Raw genomic sequence first — 15,533 nt, 5'->3', positions numbered from 1 at the left:
ACACCACAGGGAGGCAATGGGCAGACAAGGTAAGAAGGAAATGGGGATGGGGAATACAGAAGGGTGTACATTACCGGTAGTTCGGAAGTTCAAGAAATTAATGTTCGTGCTATCAGGTTGGAGGCTTCCCAGGCAGAAAATAAGTTGTTGAAACATTGGCTATTTATTCCTCTCCATAGGTGGTGGCTAACATGCCAAGTTCCTCCAGCACTTTGGTTGTGTGTGTCTTGCTCAAGGATTCCAGCATCTGTGGAATCTCTCTGTTTATGATTCGGATAGGAACGTGGATAGAAAAGGTTTAGAGTGACATTTGCCAAATACAGGCAAATTGGACGTGAGGGAAGGCAGTTTGGTCAGCAAAGACAAATTGGGCTGAAGGCCCTATTTCTGTACTGTGTAACTTGGTCTTTATTTACTGCATTTGCTAGTAATTCATTGCTAAAACTATTACTGTTTTCAACTCTTGATTTGTCTTTGTAGTTTAGCTTTGCCAAAATTCACAAGCTGCCTGGCACATGAAGAATGGACACTTAAGATTTTCCAGAATTTGCAAAATTATTTAATTATTTTATAACTACAGAAATTTTCAACTCATTTTGTTGGGTTATTTTAAATATAGGAAAATGCAATTAATATTTAATTAAGAATCCATTGGTAAATAATATTACTGAATCATCTCAATAACCTGTATTAAAAGTTCATTATTGCATGGTTCCAATTATCGCAACTAGAAATTCTGCAAATGGTCTTAAGCATTTGCTAATATTCCTGTCGGGTTTCCTATTAATGTTAATTTGCAGAGCAAGGATTTATGACAGAATAGAGTTTGACTTGAGTCAATGTGAGATTCTTGCCTCCCTGTTGAATGCTTATTTGAGTTCAAGTTCAACACATGAAGAATGAGCATTTGAATGGTCAACTGCTCAGATTTTGGCAAGCTGGAAATTCCATGAGCTGTGTTTGAAAACTGACCCGTTACCCCCAGTTGATAATTTAATTAAAATAATTGATATATTTTCTAATGACTTAATTTTTAAATACCATAAGGGAGCTGACCAAAATTTGCAGTTTGCTTGCTCACTAAGCCTTTTTTTTTTTTTTTTGGAAGCAAAAAATGTTAGATCATAAGACATAGCAGCAAAATTGGGCCATTTGGTCCATCCAGTCTGCACTGCCATTTCATTATGACTGATCCATTTTTCCTCTCAACTCAATCTCCCTGTATCCCTTCATGCCCTGACTAATCAAATATCTATCAACCTCTGCCTTAAATATACATTAAAAAACTTGCCTCCACAGCTGCTTGTGGCAACGAATTCTACAGATTCACAAAGCTCTGGCTAAAGAAATTCTTCCTCCATCTCTGATCTGAGGCTGTGTCCTCTGGTCCGAGACTCTCCCACCATAGGAAACATCCTCTCCATATCCACTCTATAAAGGTCTTTCACCATTTGATGGTTTTCTATGAGATCACCCGTTATTCTTCTGTATCCTAGTGAATACAGGCCCAGAGCCATCAAACACTCTTCATATGTCAAGCTGTTCAATCCTGGTATTATTTTCATGAGTCTCCTTTGACCATTCCAGTGTTGGCATATCCCTTCTAAGATAAGGACCCCAAAACTGCTTGCATACTCCAAGTGAGGCCAAGTTACTTAGTGTTTTATAAGGCCTCAACATTACATTCGTGCTTTTGTATTTCGGTTCTCTTGAAATGAATGCTAATGTCACATTTGCCTTCCTCACCACAGAATCAACTTGCAAATTAACCATGAGAGAACCCTGCACAAGGACTCACAAGTCCTTTTCTGCCTCAGATTTTTGAATTTTCTCTCCATTTTGAAATTAGTCAATTGTTTTATTTCTTCTACCAAAGTGCATGACTGTACACTTCCTGACACTGTATTCCATCTGCCACTTCTTTGCTCATTTTCCAAATCTAAGTTGTTCTGTAACCTCTCTACTTCCTCTGAACTACCTGCCCCTCCACCTATGTTTGTATCATCTGCAAACTTTGCAACAAAACCATCAATTTAACTCATTCATTATATGAAAATTCACTTTTTCACAGCATATCATTTTCATTTCACATATTCACATTCTTTAATTCTGGTGTGGCAGAGTATTTTGTCCATTACAGACCACATGTGTTGATATTTGTTAACTTAGCAGCAGCAGTTCAATGCAATACATGATAACAGAAAACAAAGAAAAATAAGAAAATCCATTGCAATAAGTATATATGAATATTTGTACTGTAATATTCACGACCCATGCTGGTGATAATAATCCTGATTCTGATATATAATGGTTGTAATTAAATGTAAAGTACTTTGGTTACCATAAGTTTGTTAAAAGCATGTGCAGTATATTTGCTAAAATTTAAACATATACTATGAAATGTACCAAACTGAGGATCCTGAGGCCCAGGGGGGTGGAAGGAACTGGAGCGACTTTCACGTGACTGGCTTTGTCGACCTGCTAGTTTTAGCGCCTGAAATTTCACTGAAGTTTTACCCTTTTTTAAAAAAAAATGTTCTGTACTCAAAACAAGTTTGTCTGGAAGATCAGCCTTACCTTTTGATTGCATGCACTGGCAAGTAATGGATCTCCGTACGAAAAGAAAACAAGACTTGTATATTAAGCATATTTTTATATTAACAGAAAAAAATTATAGCGAAGTACCCCCAAAGTAAATCATTATTAAATATCCTTGTGCTGTTTGCAGTAGTCTGTGGGGCTAAATGACTGATTAATGGCTCAGTGTATTCCAGCTGATTATTTGTAGGCAGGAATGCTTTCTACTGCAGTTAAAGATCTCAAATTACTTTCAAATCAAAGGCCTAAGTTTAAAGCTTTCTGGTACCATGCACTGCTGTTCAACATGCCATAGGCCAAGAAAGGTGTAACCTTTCCATAAGAATGCTATAAATAAAACTTCAATTTACATTGTTTGAACAGGGCTCATTAATTTTGATGAATTTCATTTACACTGAAGTAAATAGTCAATTGCACAGTCTGGACACCAAAATCAGAATGCAGTGCACTTAAGTGAATTGAAAAGCAAAACCCAATGCGATGGTTTTTGTTTCTATGAGATTGTTTGCTTTGAGTCATCTTCCAAGTGCATTATTTCTAGAATTTAACTGAAGTAAGTTTAAATGTGATTACAATTTGAATCTGCTCACTTCTATTGTCTAAACTATTGTCTTTCAATCAGCAGCTAGGGGTCAGTTTTGAGGATTGTGCATTGTAAGGGAATTTAAATATTCCCACCCAGGAGTGGTTTGTACAAAGAAAGGACCCAGCTGCTTTGGTCTCTGTACAAATCAGAATTAGGTTACAGGTTTCCCCCACCATCCGAAGGTAGAGCGTTCCTATGAAGCGGTTCGTAAGCTGAAATGTCGTAAAGTGAAGAAGCAATTATCATTTATTTATAGGGGAAAATTTTGTGAGCGTTCGCAGACCCAAAAATAACCTAACAAATCATGCCAATAACACAAAACCTAAAATAACAGTAACATATAGTAAAAGCAGGAATGATATGATAAATACACAGCCTATATAAAGTAGAAATACTTTTCCACAATCATTACTGAACTGTTCTCCGTAGCGAAAATCTTACGCAAGCGCCGTCGGCAGAAAATCTTACGCAAGCGCCGTCGGCAAAAAATCTTACGCAAGCGCCGTCGGCAAAAACACTCTCTCCAGTAACCTTTAAGCTATGAAGTTGCCAAATCATACCAAATAACACGTAAAAATACACAGCCGATATAAAGTAGAAATAATGTGTGTACAGTGTAGTATCACTTACCGGAATTGGTTCAGTGCCGAGCACACTGATGATGATGTGTTAGACTGAGTCGTCGCAGGTTGGGTGGTGCCGACCAATATATTGCTGTGAAGCATGCAGAGGTGCAGCGGTAGCCGGGAGGCACACAGCACATCTTTAAGAAAAAAGCTGAAATAAGCATGCTAATTAATTAGGTGCCACCCGGCACGTAATTGTCGGCCCAGATCTGTGCCGAAAATTATGTGTCGGGCGGCAACTAATTAATTAGCATGTTTTTTTTGGCTTTTTTCTTAAAGATGTGCTGTGTGTCTCCCAGCTACCACTGTATTCTCCTTGAATTGGTATCTGTCCGGGGCCCAGGGGCTGGGGTGTCATCTCGTCGTCTGTTTCCATTAGAGCAGGCAGCTCATCTTCTCCTATGACTACCTGCCTTGATGTCGAAGGTGGAGGTTTATCATCTGCTGTGGCTGATGTGGAAGGCTTGCTTGACTGCTGAGCCTCGCGCATTTTTCTATCACACAGTTCTGTGTAAGGACTCGAACCATCTTGCAAATATCTCCTAAACTGATGTACCCTTTCAAAATTAAAGTCGTACTTTATCATTGCAGCGAAAATCTCACGCAGTTGCTTCACGTTCAGTTCGCTACTGCATTCGATTTCGATTGTTATCCTTTCCTCTTCCAATTGCATCAGCTCTTCATCTATCAGTTCTTGGTCATGGGATGCCAAAACCTCTTCAACATCATCTTTGTCAACTTCCACAAGCCAAACTCACTTTGTCCTTACTTCGTTCACCACGATGGAAACGCTTAATAATGTCTAGTTTTACGCTAAGTGTAACACCCTTACGAGCTCTTTTAGGCTTTCCCAATACCATAGAACTCATCTTGCAAACGGCTGCTCACAGGCACGAGTTTAAGCAATGCCGGCAAGAATGCAATTCTGAATCCGGGGGAGAGCGGCTGCTCGGGGCGCGCACTGCCTTTTATCACGCTGCTTTTTTTTCGTAACAGTGAAAACACCTTCTGAAAGCGAAAACAGGGAACTAATGTAGGTCTTTCGTAACAGTGAGGTTTCGTAAAGCGAACGTTCCAAAAGCGGGGGACACCTGTATTACCATTGGTTTAGTGTGATATGGTATTTGTTTTGCAGTACAGTGTAAAGGCATAAAATTACAAAATAAGCAGAGCAAAATAAAATGAAGTAGTGTTCATAGACAATTGAGGGGAAAGAAGTTGTTTCTGAATTGAGTGTGGATCTTCAGGCTCTTCTTCCACTTCTCAGATGGTAGTGACAAGGAAAGGACATGGCCTTTGAAGGTCAGGGTTCTTGGTGATGGATGCCACTTTCTTGAGGCATCATCTGTTGCAGATGTCTTTGGTAGGAAGGGTTGTGCCCATGATGGAGCTGGCTGACTCTACAACCCTCTGCCCCTCTTGCAATCTTGTGCATTGGAGCCTCCATGCTAGGCCGTGATGTCATTGCTGTCCATAGTACATCTGTAGAAATTTGCAAGAGTCTTTGGTGAAGTACCAATTCTCCTCAAACTCCTAATGAAGTAGAAGAGTAGTTGTCATGACTCCTTCAACATTGTATCAGTGCCTTGGGCCCAGGACAAATCCTCTTAAAATGTTCCAAGTAAATTTATTTTTGAAGTACATATACCATATACAACCTTGAGATTCATCATCTTGTAAGCATCCATAAAGCAAAGTAACACAATAGAATCCACAAAAAACACACACACACACAAGACTGACTGATGTTCAGTGAGTGGGAAAAGAACAAATCATGCAAATAATGAAAAAGCAAACAAGTAATACATAAAAATGAACCGCGGAGTCCCTGAAATTGAGTCCATTCAGTGCTGAGCCAAGTGAAGCCAAACCAGGAACCTGATGGCTACAGGGCAACAACTGCTCCCGAAATTGGCATCATGGGACCCAAGATTCCTGCACCTGCTGCCCAATGATAGTAGCGAGAAAAAAGGGAGGCAGGTCGAATGCAGGCAGGCTGTTCAGGCTAAGATGGGGGATGTTGGCACAGAGAAGTAGGCTGAATAATTCATCATCTTCTCTAGGGCTTTGTTGTTTTAGTCAATATGGAGTACTGAGGTTAATTTTCCACCCTTGGGCCTCATCCCTTTAATCTGGCTCAGCACTTCAATTGGCTCTGGAATTTGAAGCTGTTCACTCTTTCCATTTGGAACCCCTCAATGAGGGCTGTGATGTTTCCTGACTTCTCCTTCATGAAGTTCACAGTCAATTCCTTGCTCTTGCTGACTTTGCAAAGTTTGTTGTTGCAACACCATTCAGCTTGCTGATCTGTTTCATTCCTCTGTGCTGCCTGGTTGCTGTCTGAGATTTTACTAACACTAGTGTCATCAGTGAATCTATAGAATGGTGTTTGAGCTGTACTTAGTCACGCAGTCAAGAGAAGAACAATGGGCTAAGCCTGCATCCTTGAGTTGCACCTGTGGTGATTGTTGGAGAGGCAATGCTATAATTGGCCTTACTGGTTGTAGTCTCCTGATGATCCAGTTGTTGAAGGAGATAGAGACCCAAGATTTGAAGCTTGATGATAAATACTGAGGGAATGATAGTATTGAACACTGAGCGGTAATCAATAAACAGCAGCCTGGCATATGTTTTGGCTGTGTCTAGACTCCAAAACCTAGCCAGAAAGGTAGTGAGATTGTGTCCGCTGTTGCGGCAGTAGGTGAATTATAGCACTACGTGCTGAATTTGTGCAGATTAAAAACTTTCGACACTAGAAGCTGTGAAGGAGGCTTGAGCCTTGTTGCTAGGAGCCCCAGTGCATCTGGTGTGCAGTTAGTTTATATTTGGGGAAGGAGCATGGAATAAATGTTGTATGTCATCATTCTTTGAAACTCATTGTAGAATTATTGTGGGCCACAGTGCTCTAAATTTCTTATTTAAAAGTAATACCTAAAAGGTTTTCGAAACACCCTTTGAAGAAACTTGCATTGTTTTGACTAAATTCCACGAAATATTGCAAAAACACCATCATTTCCATTTTTGCCTTGACTTTCAGAGGAAGTATTTTAAATAGCAACTGTTTGATCAGAGTTCCTGAATTAGCTGGGGGTCACTTATGTTAGTAAGATTTTAATTTTAAGCAACACACACACAAAGTGCTGTGGGAACTCAGCAGGCCAGGCAGCATATATGGAAAAAAGTACGGTTGATGTTTCAGGCCGAAAGCCTTCAGCAGGACTGGAGAAAAAAGCTGAGGAGTAGATTTAAAAGGGAGAGAGAAACAGAAAGTTATAGGTGAAACCTGAATGGGGAGGGATGAAGTAAAGGGCAGGGAAATTGATTGGTAAAAGAGACAGATGCCATAGAAAAAGAAGGGAGGCGATGGGTGGGCAAGGAGATGAGGTGAGAGAGGGAAAAGGGGAAGGTGGTGGACATTACCGGAAGTTTGGGAAATTGATGTTCACACCAGCAGGTTGGAGGCTACCCAAACGGAATACAAGGTGTTGTTCCTCCAAGTGTGGCCTCATCATGACAGTGGAGGAGACCATGGATAGACATACCAGAGTGGGAATAGGAAGTGGAATTAAAATGGGTGGCCACTGGGAGATCCCGCTTTTTCTAGTCGATGGAGCGTAGGTGCTCGGCGAAGCGGTCTCCCAATCTATGTCGAGTCTCACCAACATACAGGAGGTCACACCAGGAGCACCGGACACAGACCCCCTACAGACTTGGGTGAAGTGTCGGCTCACCTGGAAGGATTTGTTTAGGGCTCTCAATGGTAGTGAGGGAGGTGGTGTAGGGGCAGGGGTAGCATTTGTTCAGCTTGCAAAGAGAAGTGCCAGAAAAGGGATCAGTGGGGAGGGACAAATGGACAAGGGAGTCGCATAAGGAGTGATCCCTGAAGAAAGCGGCAGGGTGGCGGGGGGGGGGGAGGGAAGTGAGGAAAGGCCTGCTTGGTGGTGGGTTCCCGTGGAGATGCAATTCTCTTGTTTGAGAGAGGAAACTAATTATGTCGTTCGTAGAAACAAACATCTGTACGTATTTCAGACTTCTGAATTTAATCATATTATGGGAGCCCACAGTGTGTAGGGAGTATCATGTGTTTTAACCCAAGGTTGAGTTACATTATTGAACAAAAGTTAAGCAGGTGAGAAATAGAAAAATGAGTAGGCAGTCAGATTTATCAATCCTATTCCACTGCTCATCAAGGTCCTTTATCTCCGTGGCTTTTTACCACGCTTTAATCACATTCCTTAATTCTCTAAATGCCCAGAAATCTATTGGTCACCATTCTGAATAAATACAGAGATTCCTCAGCCATGTGGGTAGATAATTACGAAGATTCACTGCAGAATGACTCTTGCCCAGTCCTAAAGACTGACCCTTGTTCTCAAACTGTGTCGTTTTGTCTTAGATAACCCACATTACACTTTCTCTGTAGCTGTTACACTTTATTTCACATTATTTTACTGTTTTACTTTTTACTACCTCTAAGCACTGTGTAATGTAAATGATGTATATGAACAGTATGCGAGACAAACTGTTGACTGTACCTTGGTACATGGCAATAATACATCAATTCCAATCAATAAGAGGAAATTACCTCTTGGTTCTAGTCTGTCAAGCCCATTTAAGAATCTTATCAATTTCAATGTAACCTTTTCCCACACCACCTTTGAAGGATAAATTTGAAACAGAGTGTGCTGTTTTTATTGTATTTTATTGGTGACATCTTATCTGCCAGAATATGTATGCAGGCATGGCAAATTCAAGTGTTAATGTGAAGAGTGACTTTGTAAACTCTGGTTAGTACATTGGTTTCACTTCTGAATAAGATAGGTAATCTTTTCCTAGCAGCTGTTAGTATTGATGCAAACTGGTTTACAGATAAGGCAATAATATTTGGTAATTCCCATTTTAAACTCATCATTTTCAGTAATTTTCCATGTCCAAAAAAATTGTTCAGAATCCCATGAACATCATTTTCTTTGTTTGCACTAAATGTTTAATTTGTAATTTATAGTCATAATGTGTCTGCCCTGTACTGCTGCTGCTACAAATCAGCAAATTTAATGTCATATTACTGACAATAAACCTCATTCAGATTCAAAACTGCAAATTGGAAAGTGCTGGCTTAGGATCATGTTAACTTTACAATAATTTTCCAAGCTTCAGTCTTATCATCCCTTTGCAGACCAGTCTCCAAGAATAAGTGGCTAGAGTCAGTTTATTTCTCATTTGTTGTTTAATGCGTTATGCAGATGGAGAAGAAAGAGCTTTGGAATTTGGAGTTTCAATTTAGTTCTTGGCCCTAGGCTTAAATTCATGATACAGATGTCCTCCGCTTTTCGAACGTTCGCTTTACGAAACCTCACTGTTACAAAAGACCTACATTAGTACCCTGTTTTCGTTTTCAGAAGGTGTTTTCACTGTTACGAAAAAAAAGCACACAATAAAAAGCAGCGCGCGCCCCGAGCAGCCGCTCTCCCCGGATTCAGAACGGCATTCTCGCCAGCATTGCTTTAACACGAGCCTGTGAGCAGTCATTTGCAAGATGAGTTCTATGGTGTCGGAAAAGCCTGAAAGAGCTCGTAAGGGTGTTACACTTAGCGTAAAACTAGACATAATTAAGCGTTTCGATCGTGGTGAACGAAGCAAGGACAAAATGAGTTTGGCTTGTGGAAGCTGACGAAGATGATGTTGAAGAGGTTTTGGCATCCCATGACCAAGAACTGATAGATGAAGAGCTGATGCAATTGGAAGAGGAAAGGATGACAATCGAAACCGAATGAGTAATGATGAAGTACGACTTTAATTTTGAAAGGGTACATAGGTTTAGGGGAAATTTGCAAGATGGTTTGAGTCATTACAAAGAACTGTATGATAGAAAAATGCGCGAGGCTAAGCAGTCAAGCAAGCCTTCCACAGCAGACGATGAACCTCGACCTTCGACATCGAGGCGGGCAGTCATAGGAGAAGATGAGTTGCCTGCTCTGATCGACGATGAGATGACACCCCCGTGTCCCACCACCCCAACACCCGGGCCCCGGACAGATACTGTACCGAATCACGGAGAATGCAGCAGTAGCCGGGAGGCACACAACACATCTTTAATAAAAAAGCCAAAATAAACATGCTAATTAATTAGGTGCCGCCCCACAGTAATTGTCGGCCCAGATCAGAGGCGACGCAATTGGCAATCAGCACTGATCTGGGCGGATGATTACGTGTTGGGCAGCACGTAATTAATTAGCATGTTTATTTCGGCTTTTTTCTTAAAGATGTGCTGGGTGCATCCCGGCTACCGCTGGACCCCTGCGTGCTTCGCGGCAATGTATCGGTTGGTGGCCTGGAGGGTGGGGGCCACTGCACCCCCCAAACTCCGACTCAGCCTAACACACCATCATCAGTGTGCTCGGCGCTGAACCAATTCCGGTAAGTAATACTACGCTGTACATACATTATTTCTACTTTATATCGGCTGTGTATTTTTACGTGTTATTTCATATGATTTGGCAGCTTCATAGCTTAAAGGTTATTGGAGAGAGTGTTCTTGCCAACAGTGCTTGCGTGAGATTTTCTGCCAACGGCACTTGTGTGAGATTTTCGCTACAGAGAACAGCTCAGTAATGATTGTGGGAAAAATATTTCTACTTTAAGGTATTTATCATATCATTCCTGCTTTTACTATATGTTACTGTTATTTTAGGTTTTATGTGTTATTTGGCATGATTTGGTAGGTTATTTTTGGGTCTGCGAACGCTCACAAAATTTTCCCATATAAATGGTGATTGCTTCTTCGCTTTACGACACTTCGGCTTACGAACCGTTTCATAGGAACGCTCTACCTTCGGATGGCGGGGGAAACCTGTACTTGGAAGAAGGAAAAGGTTTGCATATTTACCAAGAGGTAGAAAAAAAATGAATAAAATCAGTTTTCTTTTGCTCATTAAATTTCTGGCACAGTAAATCTCATTATTTATGGGTATTCGTTATTATTTATGTTCAAATAAGGAATATTGTCTGCAGAAAATGGCTCAGAATTTGCAGTCGGCTGCAAAGGATGTGAGCAAACTGACAAAGCGATGCAACCTAATTAATTGGATATTAAAATTGTCAATTGTGTAGTATTAGGTCCTGCTGAATTTTATTAACATTTTAGTTGGAGCTACCATTACTCAGCCATTGAAAATGATCTTCTTGATTTGCTGATTCGAACGCCTAATTTTCTTTGCCACTGCATTTGGTGCCCACTTAAACAACACAGAACCCAAAGATCCAACTAAATTCAGTGGTGTTCTTGGGTGACAGTGCAAACCCCAAACTCCTTAAGTGTACATACTCTATCATGAGAAGAGGTTACCATGCAAGCAGAGGAAAGTATTCTGGGTGTACAGCCTCTCTCAAAATATGCATCACCCCACCAACTCGTGATCTCTGACCCATGGCCACTCAAAGCAGAGAAGGAGCATTGTTGATGGTATTGATAACCTCATCTATTCATTGGGAGGGGGGGGGTTAACAGGGATCCTGTGGGAACAAAGGGTGTACATTACCCTTGGAGTGCCTATCCAATTGCTCCAAAAAAAACAACTCCCACATAGTAAAATTTGATTTCCCACGCTGCTTCATGGGTCAATTCGTCCAACAGTCAAAGAAGCCCAAGAAAGTACAATCAATTGGTTAAAGCTTCTTTTTAAACTATTATGCTTTACCCTTTAAATTAAAAAAAATCTTGCAAAATTTATTTCAGCTTTAGACATGCAGGCATTTTAAAGTATTAAGATCAAAAACTGCTTTTATAGTTAGCAAATTTCTGTGCCTTGTTCTCATGTATTTTGGAGATGATTGCTTCATATTGTGCTACCAAAGCCCAATCACTGATACTTGATTCCAACTTGTTAGCAAGGTGGGTTTCTCAAATCCAGTTGAAGTATAACTAGAGAAGAACCACCACTAGTGATACTGAGCAGGAAGACCACTTCAATACAGTCAAGCCCAAAATGTGTGTCTCAATATTTGACCTAACCATTAATAACTCGTACCCTTAAAATAAACTATTTTTAAAGCTAACTCTTAAAACAAATGCATTACACAAAGTCCTGTATAGATAGTCCTATATAGAAATCTATTAAAATGTGGAGAAATTCTTTCCTTAGAAACAAATAGATACTTTCATTTCTCTATCCTAGTTAGTCAACAGTCCAATAGCCCAACCAACAATTCGTACAGTGGCTCTTAGGTAAGGTGGGCAAGGTCATAGTAACCCTTGGAAATGTGCTTAATTAACTAAATAGATGCAGGATATGGATGTTGAGGTACATGACTGTATTGTGGTGTAGTTCACATAATTGGTGATGATGAATATGAAAGCAACTTTAACAAAGAATCTCACCACACCAGCTGAATATTCTAGCCATTCATATTAATTGTGAGATAATGAAACGTACAACTACACTATGTAACGGAACTTCAGTAATCTTGCAATTGGATGATAATGAAAAATGCATTGGTAACATGTACTGTAGTATTTTGTGGAAATGTCACATTTTGACATGATATTGGGGAAAATACATTTTTAAAAAAGTCTTTATCTTTATCCTTTGTAGCTATTCCTTCTCCACTGAAGTCTGTGGCAGAACAGCTGCTACACCAGGTCTAACCTGACACAGAATGTGTCATCATGAATATTGGGGAACAGTTACAAATTTCAACTCTCACGCTGATAAAAACATCTCTTTGAAACAACATCTATTGACTGAAAATTCTGGTCCACATTCATGCAGGAATCCCTAATTTTTCTCTCGCAAAGGAAGGGTACGTCCCACTACGCCGGATAACTTTGAAAACAAAGCTTTTTTTTCTTCGTTTTGACCTTCTGTCCACACTGAAATGGCGTTTTCATCCCCCGAAAACGGAGATTTTCAGAAACTGTTTCCAGAGTGAATAAATCTGAAAATGCCTAATATCCGTTGCAGTGTATACGGGGTAAACGGAGAGATTTAAAAATGCTGTTATGACAACATCACAACAACAATGCTTTTTCTGCTTCTGCTTGGTACTGCGCAAGCACTACCGTACGGCTGTTATGACGCGCAGTCGGTGTGAACGGTGTGAGAGCTAAATTGTAAAGTCAACTTTTTTGACTATTTAAAAACGCTGTCATGACGTGCTGGAACAGATAGCGGCAGCGCGGCATTTCATTGTTTTCTTGAACGCAACCCCCCACATAACCTAACGATTTCAGAACAGACAGCAACGAGACTGAAGCCAGAAGAGTTAGGAATGTACTCACCAAATACTTTGACCCACAGCTTACTGAATAAATAAGTATACTCACTCTGCCCTGATTTCTGCCCTTGCTTATATGAAGGTGGTTTACCCATTTATGCAAGTACTTCTCTGACAATAGATGTGTAACAGCCTAATGTAACATTGTATGGAAATACAAGATAACACTAATGCAGACATGTTTTATACATTTAACAAGGTGCTTTATTAATGCAACAGAGTTAGTCAATTTTTCAATGTTCGTCATCAGCCGGATCATACTGTCTGTGAACTCCCTGTCGGTTGCCTCCATACGCTCCAGTATTTGTTTTTTTTTAGTTTTAAGTCCTCCTGCGCGAGAACCAACACCAATTCCTTTAAAGTTTTTCTACTCTGTAACTGGACAAACGCGCACCAAGTATACTGTTTCCTCTTCCCTTGTGTTCTGCGCATGCCCAGTAGGAGGAAATTCACCCAAATATCCGTTCTGATGTGGACAGAGATATTTTGAAAAATGCTTAGTGTGGACGCCTGTCATTTTTACTCAAAACCAGTGTTTTCAAAATTATCCGGCGTAGTGTGGACGTAGCCTAAGATTTTGTTTCTCAATGGCAATGGAGCAGAGATTTAAATTTTATGCATTCCTCTGAAGCTCCTGTGCCAGAATTGTTGTAATTTAAATTGTGTATTTCGTTCCTAATAAAAGAACCTTCATTGAACATCTTCATCTACTTCTAAATTTTGAGTTACAGTCACTTGACAATAGAATCTTTCCTCTCTGGATTATAGGATTCCTTCACTAACATGTCAACTTGGAACATGCACCCAAATTCCACAGCAGTGCTGGTGTCCTCAAGTTTCTGAACACTGGCACCAGTTAATGTGACTGGATAGGGTCAATATTCCTGTTCAGCTCTCAAGTTGTATGGATTACAGAGAAATCTTGCTCAATTTTAAAGAAGTTTGTTAACCCAGTTCCATATTTGTTTTAAAACTTCTGCTTTCTTTTATCAAAGTGCTCTCTTAAGTTGTATTTTGTTGTAATCAATGCAATACTGAAGTATTAGTAGGTCTGGTCAAACTAGCATTTTTAAGTACTACTATATTTTTTGAGCTGCAAGTTTTATTTAATAACAAGCTTATGTAAATTTCATGGAAATTTTCCTAATAGATGTTCATAAAAGTGATTTGTTTTGACTTATCAGTTCAAACAATAAACAGCCTTTGACCGTGTACTTTTATCTTTTGTAAAGAGGTTGGAACAGATTTGTGTTTTCTATTGGTTAGCGACTTTTGTTTTTCAGTCAAGGTACTTTGTAAAAGCACATTTAGTAAACTTGAAGTTCCATGCATGTTGATTATGTCTTCCTGTATGTTGTTGTATTGCTGCTGTATTGAATGTGAGTTTGTAAAAAGTTTTGGAAATACACTCTAAAATGTACATGTACAAAGAAAAAATTGATTCCTTGGCTGAAAGTAACTGTGAAGATAACTCTTTTCAAAAATCGTGGATCTGGGTAAGTGAGAAGTTGTATAACTAAGTCAAAATCCTTTAATAGAGTGAGATGTAAAACTTGGCTTTGTCTATTTTGATAACTCTTGTTTATATAATTTGCTTTGAATCCTAATGCTCTGGGTCATTTTAGAAGGGTTTTGTCTTTCCGTGAATTTTGTTTGTAAATCAGAAAATGTACTGCCATCACTCTAGATAACCATACCTTTCAGTTTTGCAATGAATGACATTAAAAGTACACAAAACTAGTGATAAAGAATAGTTAATAAAATTGTAAAGAGGGAACTAGTTCTGCCTTTCACATGAGCAAACGTGTGCATATCAGACTTTTAATAGTATTATGAGAGCTCATTTGTATGTAGGGGTGTCCATATGTCAAATATTTGTAACCTGGGTCAGCCTTCATGTTAAACCCAGAAATTGCAACCCTTTGTATAGTCATGGTGGGAATGTTGAGAATGTTCAATATCCGAAACTGAACAGTGTAATCTAGAATCTCTACAACCAAAGCATCACCCATAAATTTCAAATGGATTCCAGTTGTATGAAACCAGTTTCATCTGTTCAAGCATTATGTTTTAATTACAAATAATTGTTTTAAAAGTTATGAATCCACATAGATATTTGGGCAAGAAGTTTGCTAAGTAATTAGCTTTTGCACATCGTTATATGCCACAAATAAGTATCCTTGATCGTTTGAAGATAAATATTGCTATAAATCTGCAGGAGGTTTCATGATTTTTGTGTAGATTTGAATAAATGAGAAGTTTAAACATGGTTAAATTCTTCAGATGACGGGCCGGCTGGTGGTGCAATGACATTGGCGCCAGACCTGGGAGCGGAGGTTCCCAGGTACGAAACCAGTCGGGTCCGCTCTCTAGTACACTTTCCATCCGTGCCAGGTTGAGTGTCGAGATCACAACTAGACCTCGTAAAACAAAGGGAAAAATACTTCAGA

The 15,533-nt window shown here is 39.7% G+C and overlaps 1 long non-coding RNA gene across 1 annotated transcript; it reads left to right on the top strand.

Annotated features, from left to right (window-relative positions):
- The first annotated feature begins 9,997 nt into the window (after positions 1-9,997).
- LOC140196572 (uncharacterized) lies at positions 9,998-15,191 on the top strand. The gene is made up of 3 exons (XR_011885752.1): positions 9,998-10,227; positions 10,312-10,452; positions 12,402-15,191. It is a non-coding gene; the product is annotated as an uncharacterized lncRNA (long non-coding RNA).
- The last annotated feature ends 342 nt before the right edge of the window (positions 15,192-15,533 follow it).

Source organism: Mobula birostris, chromosome 1 (assembly GCF_030028105.1).
Source record: "Mobula birostris isolate sMobBir1 chromosome 1, sMobBir1.hap1, whole genome shotgun sequence".
Taxonomy (NCBI): Eukaryota; Metazoa; Chordata; class Chondrichthyes; order Myliobatiformes; family Myliobatidae; genus Mobula; species Mobula birostris.
This window is presented reverse-complemented; position numbering and strand designations above follow the sequence as displayed.